Source organism: Triticum dicoccoides, chromosome 3B (assembly GCF_002162155.2).
Source record: "Triticum dicoccoides isolate Atlit2015 ecotype Zavitan chromosome 3B, WEW_v2.0, whole genome shotgun sequence".
In the NCBI taxonomy this organism is placed as follows: Eukaryota; Viridiplantae; Streptophyta; class Magnoliopsida; order Poales; family Poaceae; genus Triticum; species Triticum dicoccoides.
The window spans coordinates 166,289,733-166,296,665 of NC_041385.1; positions in this window are offsets into that span (position 1 = coordinate 166,289,733).

The window sequence follows — 6,933 nt, forward strand, 5'->3', positions numbered from 1 at the left end:
GGGGGGGAGGGGGGTTTGGGCAATATTTGGCCGAAGGGCGGTTGAATCGAATTTGGGGGGAATTTTTGTGTGTGTGGGGGGGATTTTCGCGTGGTGGGCGGGGGGAGTTTGGCGCATGGTCGGTTTCTCCAAGTGCAGTCCCACGTGTCAGTGAAGAGGCAAGTCAAAGCGCGTTCCGTTTGCGTGAGCCATGTGCAGGACCGAACATGTGTGGGGTGCAATGCGACTACGACAGGAGTGCTGTGAGTGTACCGCCTTTTTTCCTTTTAAACTAGGTGCTTCGCCCCCTCAAAAAAAATGTTTCTTCGCGCGATCCATCGATACTACTACTAGTAATCCCGACTAAAACAGCACGGCCAGGTCTTTTCCCGCGCTATATGCTGGGAGGTTGGCTTAGTTGGATTTTTTAGATTTGTCTCGGTTGGTGATGATGGTGTGCTTGTCATCCTGCAATATAGTCCGTCCGATCTATATCTAACGGATAGGAAGGAAACTATGACAATTTACCCGCACTCCTCTCCACATTTGCAGATAAGGCTTTCCGTCGTTCATCCTTTTCTCCCACAAGATCTTGATCTTCCGTGCAACGCACGGGCATCTTGCTATTACTCCTACAATATGTATATTATTGTGAAAGTTCATATACACCGGCCGAGATTAATGCAAACACGACAGATTTTCATTGCATTTCGAACTTTTATAGGACAGAAAAATAAAAGAAACCCGACCCTAAACCTATTCTACGGCGGCGACCGACGTTCTCTATCTGCGATCTCTATGTACGGGGGCGGGGTTCAAGACCCGTGAAGTGAAGGTGCGGTCTCCGGCGAGGAAGAGTAGAACACGGGATATGGACCGGCCAGTTGGCACACCATGCCCTGCCGCCTCCCATGCCCTACTCATCCTCGGAGGAGTCCCCGACCTCGGCGGTGCCGGACGTTGGACGGCGGCAAATAGGATGCATGGCTGACGGTGCTCCCATCGTCGGCCGCCAGCGTGGCCACCGCTTGTGCGGTCGTGTCCACGTCCGGCTACGCCGCTATTGCATCGCGAGAGGCGACTTGAGCGAGGGCGGCGACCTCGAGCTTCATCCCCGAAGACAAGCTCTCCCGCAGAGCATTCGCACTTGCGGTCATGGTGGATGTGGTGCCAGGTAGGAGGACGATGCGCTATGGTGTGGAGGTTAGCTGGGAGTTGCCGCTTTAAGTAGCGCATTCCGGTGGGGCCAAGCGTCCGGGTGCGTCATTAAGTCACCGGAGTTGGTTCCTCGGGCACCGAGCCTCTTAATGACGACATACAAACGGACGGCATGAATGCGGGCAGCTGGCGCCGTCTGGGAACGCACCGCACGACGGCGTGAGGGACGAGGGCTTTGGTGTGCCATGGTAGTCAGCTGCGGTCGTGGAAACATTGGAGATGCCCTTTGCACAAATGCGATCCCCGCATGTCATTGAAAAAGCAAGACGACCCGGCATGGTCTCAGGTCCAGAGGATGCAGTTATCCGCGCTACACCACTCCGCGGACGCGTCACAGCGCCCCGTGCATCCTCGACAAGCCGGGTGTTGGGGTGTGTTTGGATTGTGGCCAAAGTGCACCTTACCAAAATTTTGGTCATGACCCAAAGATTGGTCTTTGTTTGGATGGTTGCCATTTCTTTGGCATGCCAATGAACTCTAGCCAACTCTAGTTCATCTTTCTTGCCAATGTCGGCCAACTCATGGGCAACCAATACCTCAACCAAATTTTTGGCTACCCAATGCTTTGATGGGGCAACCTTGGGCACAAACCAAACATACCGTTGGTCGTGCCACAACACTAACGCCACCCTCGGCACACTGAAACCGACCGTGTCTATCAACGATATGAGCGTGTCGCTCGCTGCGGTCGCCGTGTCCAGAGGCGGTGCTGGAGCTGTGCCCCGTTGTTGGCCCCAACGACCCACATGAACGATTGTCGGTGGCGAGTAGGTTGTGGGCCAGCTCCTCCATTGGACTAGTCTGTGCTACGTTGTCCCGATGGGTGTGCCCCACATGTCGGTTTCCCTGTTTTCCCGGCCATATTCGAGCGTTAGTGCTACGCGTTGCGCATTAGCCCTTTCACTATGTAGGCCAAGCGAGACAACTTATTGTTTATTTGAGCCGTTCAAGTGTAATCATGTGGTGTTTGCTTATTTCCCATTCCTCTCCAACCCTCCTCTCCATCGATCATGTCGCCCTCCAGTCGAGTCCATCCTCCCGCATTCCTGATTTGAACATTCCGCCGAGTATCATTCGCATGTACCCACGCTAGTCCTCTTTCAATAGATCTCCGGACCCCGAGATGAAATCGAGAGGGAACGAGTGGGGGCACGTGATACCTAAGGCGGATTCAAAATTTTGAACCGGTGATCATAGCATCCGCAAATCATATATAAAGGGTATTCAATGTTCATTTCGTTTTTTAACGTACAATATACTCCCTCCTATCCTTTCTACTTTACATATAAGTTTTATGTGTAGTCAAAGTATCTCTACTATGATAAAAAAGGTATCAACATTCAACAACGCCCAATCAATATTGTTAGATTCGTACGTACTCCTAGATTTGTACACAAGATGGTTTCCAATTTGACTATTGACAAGATTAATAGTACTCCTTTCACATAGGTGAGTAAGTCATCTTAGGCTGTGCACCGTGACCAAGGAGGAGGGGAAAACGAGAGACATTAATGTTTATTTGCTAATTAATAGTATTGCATGCAATGAACTAACCACTACATGTCATGTTTGATAGTCTCAGGTCATTAAAAGCATGCACACCCTCATCTCTTATTGGTTGATATGTCAAAAACAAGAAACGAGGTAGAAGTTAATGCACCACGCCTACTACCTCCATCCTAGTTTATAGGTCCCCTTTGTAGTTTGTGTCAAATTTTGACTAAAGATTTAACAAACAAAATGTTAATGCATGTCAAGAAAAATTATCTCATTGGATTCGTATTTGAACATAGTTTTCAAAAATATAATGTTTGGTGACATGTGTGAACATTTTGTTAGTTTAATCTATGGTCAAAATTTGGCACGAAACACAATGGGTACCAATAAATCTGGAGGGAGGTAGTATGTGTTTTGGGATTATTTGGTTTTCGCAAGATGACTTACACACCTAGACGGAGGGAGTACATGAGATGTATAATGTGAAAATTATATCATTGGAAACTCCTTTCAGTTACGAAATTGACCGTATGCTTTGTGTAAGTTGCATGTCATATATTATTACTCTAACATTTGGTCAAAGTTAGCCTCGAAAAACGCATTAAACCCTGTATGCTTTGTGTAAGTTGCATGTCATGTAGTATTACTCTGACATTTGTGTAAGTTGCATGTCATATATTATTACTCTAACATTTGGTCAAAGTAGTATAGTGGAAGTGGATCCTCTGACGTAGGTATCCCTACCTTACCCTCCCTTTCGGTCACTTACTAGCGGACCCCATGCTTGCTAGGCCCCGCATGTCAGTTACTTAATGGGTTCGGCCACGTCATGGGATCCTCAACCGTAGTATACTCCCTCTGTTTTTATTTACTCCGCATAAAACGGAGGGAGTGGTGGTATAATAAACGACGCGGGCGGGGGAGGGGGAGGTACGTCAGTTTGCTCTCAACTGCGGTCCCACAAGTGAGAGAAAACGCAAGACGAAGCGCGTTCCATTCGGTGAGCGACATCGAGGGTCCAGCATGCCGGGCTGCAACGCGAACGCGACAAGAGCGATGTACAGTCAAAACCGATTGACCGGTCGTCACCGGAACCACTATTCACACTAGAACCTTCGCTGCTCGGCCTACGCCAGCCACTTCCCTAAAACCACACCAAATCTCTAGCACATTCCCCCACCTTTCGATCCCCTAGCCCGCATCAAGCATCCCCTAGTTCGCCGGAAAGCCATGGTGCGCCGCAAGATCACTTACTACAAGATGCTAACGCCAGAGTGCCACGCAGCAATCGCGGCGGCAGTCGGCGCCACAGACCTTCGTTTCAAGATCGCTTTGCGGCGGGCCAATCCCCGAGTTCTCTGGAGCCAAGCTACGAGGAGGAGGAAGCCGATCCAATGTTCACTGCAGAGGTCGCGGCGCAGAAGGCCCCCGATGGGTATGAGACAATGGACGTCGACTTCGTGTGGGCGTCTGAGTCCCCCATGGTGCAGGCGGACCAGCAGTTCAACATGGCGATACTAAAGGAGGACCAGGAGGCAGAGGCTCAACTCGACACGGAGCGTGTGCATGCCGCTGCCATCGAGGCTCTCCTGCAGGCGGAACCGGATGTCGTGGATGTGAACCGGGCGGCGGAGCCTCAACTTGAGGCAGAGCGTACAGATGCCGCTGCCATTGAGGCCCTCCTGCAGGCGGAACCGGACGTCCTGGACATGAACCGGGTGGCATAGGCTTGACTCGACGAAGAGCGCGCGGATGCCGCTCTCATTGACGCCCTCCTGTAGGCGGAACTGGAAGTCTTGGACTTGAACCGGGCGGCGGAGGCTTGACTCGACGCGGAGCACGCGGATGCCGCTGCCATCGAGGCCCTCCTGCAGGCGGAACCAGGCGTCCTCGACTTGAACCGTGTTGTTCTCTCATCCATGCAGAGTGCCCGCACGCTCCGCTTGAACGAGTAGTTGGAGGCTGAGGACAACCATGGTGCGGAGACACACGTCGGCAGTGACGACTGGTTCGCGCCGGCAGCCAAAGACGACGAGGCCGTCTCTTTCCGCGAGCAGTGATAGTTTTTCTTTATGTTGTTGTTTTTATGGATCTTTTGCTGTGTAAAAACATACTATTTGTTATGCAAGTCGCCTAACTTGGGTCAGTCTACCATTTCAGGTGGTCGGATGAATATCCTACGTCCCCTAACCCTTCTTTCCTTCTTCCTCGCCTCTTCTTCTTCCCCAACAGACCACCGCACGGGCCGTACGGATACTCCCCAACATGCGGTTGGATAAACATACTCTATGAACAAAAATTATGTGTCAGCGATAGGATGGCTGAGTTTGGTTTGTTCACATGCGACAACACATTTCAGTGAGGGTGAGTTCCCTTGGTTGGATTTTCAGTGTGCAGGAGCTTCTGTGTTAGGGTGCGGTGCGAACGCGGCATGCAGGAGTGATCATGTGAGGGTGCGGTGCGACTGCGACAGCCGTGCGCAAGTGTACCTCCTTTTCATTTTGAAAACTTTAGGCAAGCTTGGCAAAAGTGTGTGGCGAAGTTTGGCAATGCAAGGCCTAGACCCAAACAGGATAAGTACGTACGTACTAGGAGTACTAGTGTTAAAAAAGAAAGGCGGGGTTTTCCTTCAATACAAATCCTCGTTTCACGTGTCAATTAATGCGTATTTTTTTCTCGAAAGACCAAAGAGCTAACCATCTCACTCCTCATCGCTTGATTAATGCAGCGCCATGCAAACGAACCTTCTCACTTCCGCATGCATGCAGGGGATATTAATGTCCTTGGTTACTAACCCCATCAATTTTGCCTCGATTAGTGTTAGTGGCCCTTTGCAAATTGTTGATATACTGGCCTTGTGTACAAAAAAAATGGAGGTAGTAACTATATTTGAATTCCTTGCCCATTGCGGTGACGTCGACGATTTTTTGTGTGGTTTGGTGAAGTGCGTTCGACGGATAACACCATTGAGGGAGACCACGGTAAGTCGTTTGCAAGTGCCTCCTGCAAGCCGAGACAACCGCCTTATTTGCATCCAGGATGTCCTTTACTAGTACTACCACTAGGAGTACTAGTGCGGTGAGATGGTTTCTCGAAGAAGACGATGGAGAAGCGGAGTCAGCGAAGAGTGAAATGATGGTTGCTTCGTCCGTGCTTTGTGATTTGACGCCTCACTGCTTTGTGATTTGTGATAGAAGGGACAGGGGAGTAGACTCTGTGCTCTATACTGTACTACATGTGTCCAGGCATGGGAGAAAGAGGAGAGACGTTGCATTTTTCTATTCCTTCAATCAATAAATCAGGGAGCTTCGGTTCCATCTTTTTGGCCTTTGCAACACCGTCCAGAATGGTTCCCACGATGCCAAAAGCTATTTTCACATTAGGCCACACATTGTGGATGCCCTTAACCGTACCACTTGGTTTTGCTCCTGTGTGCTATCTATACAAATCTCAATTAAATTGATCTAAAAAATAATAGAATCAAAGATTAGTAAAAAGGAGGTGATTTTGCCGCGCGGATGGCGGGGGAGGTTTCTTATTTTCGGAGAACGTTGTCCTGGCAGTTTGCTAACATGCGGTCCCACATGTCCGTGCTTTACCATGCTGATCTGCGTCCCACATAAGGCAGAACAACGGTAGAAGCAACATGTGGTTAAGTTGAAGAAGATGAGGGAGAAGCGGATTCAGCAACGAGTGAAATGATGGTTGCTTCGTCCCTCCAACTTCTTTTTTAGCATTATTACTTCGTCCCTCTAACTTAACTGCGGGAAAGGTGCAGCTGTTGGGGAACGTAGCAGTAATTCAAAATTTTCCTACGAGTCACCAAGATCTATCTATGGAGAGACTAGAAACAAAATAGAGGGGAGTGCATCTACATACACTTGTATATCGCTACGCGGAAGCGTTCAACAGAACGGAGTTGAACGTACTCGTCGTGATCCAAATCACCGGAGATCCTAGTGTCGAACGGACGGCACCTCCGCGTTCAACACACGTACAGCCCGGTGACGTCTCCCATGCCTTGATCCAGCAAGGAGAGAGGGAGAGGTTGGGGAAGACTCCGTCCAGCAGCAGCACAACGGCGTGGTGGTGGTGGAGGAGCGTGGCAATCATGCAGGGCTTCGCCAAGCACCGTAGGGAGAGGAGGAGGACTTGGGAGAGGGGGAGGGCTGCACCAGAACTTGGAGTGCGGCTGCCCTCCCACCCCTCCACTATTTATAGGTGGGGAGAGAAGGGGGC